Source organism: Rousettus aegyptiacus, unplaced genomic scaffold (genome assembly GCF_014176215.1).
Source record: "Rousettus aegyptiacus isolate mRouAeg1 unplaced genomic scaffold, mRouAeg1.p scaffold_m13_p_7, whole genome shotgun sequence".
NCBI lineage: Eukaryota > Metazoa > Chordata > Mammalia > Chiroptera > Pteropodidae > Rousettus > Rousettus aegyptiacus.
In genome coordinates, this window is record NW_023416310.1 from 71,813,391 (window position 1) to 71,813,603 (window position 213).

A 213-nucleotide genomic window follows, 5' to 3' on the forward strand; every position below is an offset into this window, starting at 1 on the left:
GCCCGGTCCAAACACCTGCCCCGCGGGAGCCGTGAAGTTGGGGTGGTTTGCTGAAGCACACAGGTGGCCTGGTCCATGTTCCTCAGCCTTGGCTCCTCCCACTTACCTGTCGCTCTAATCATCGAGTCACACCTGTGTCTGAAGGGCTGGGGAGCGGGGTTCCAGGGGAGAGGCTGGGCGTGTCCCCACCGGAAGGACCACACAGACACCTGC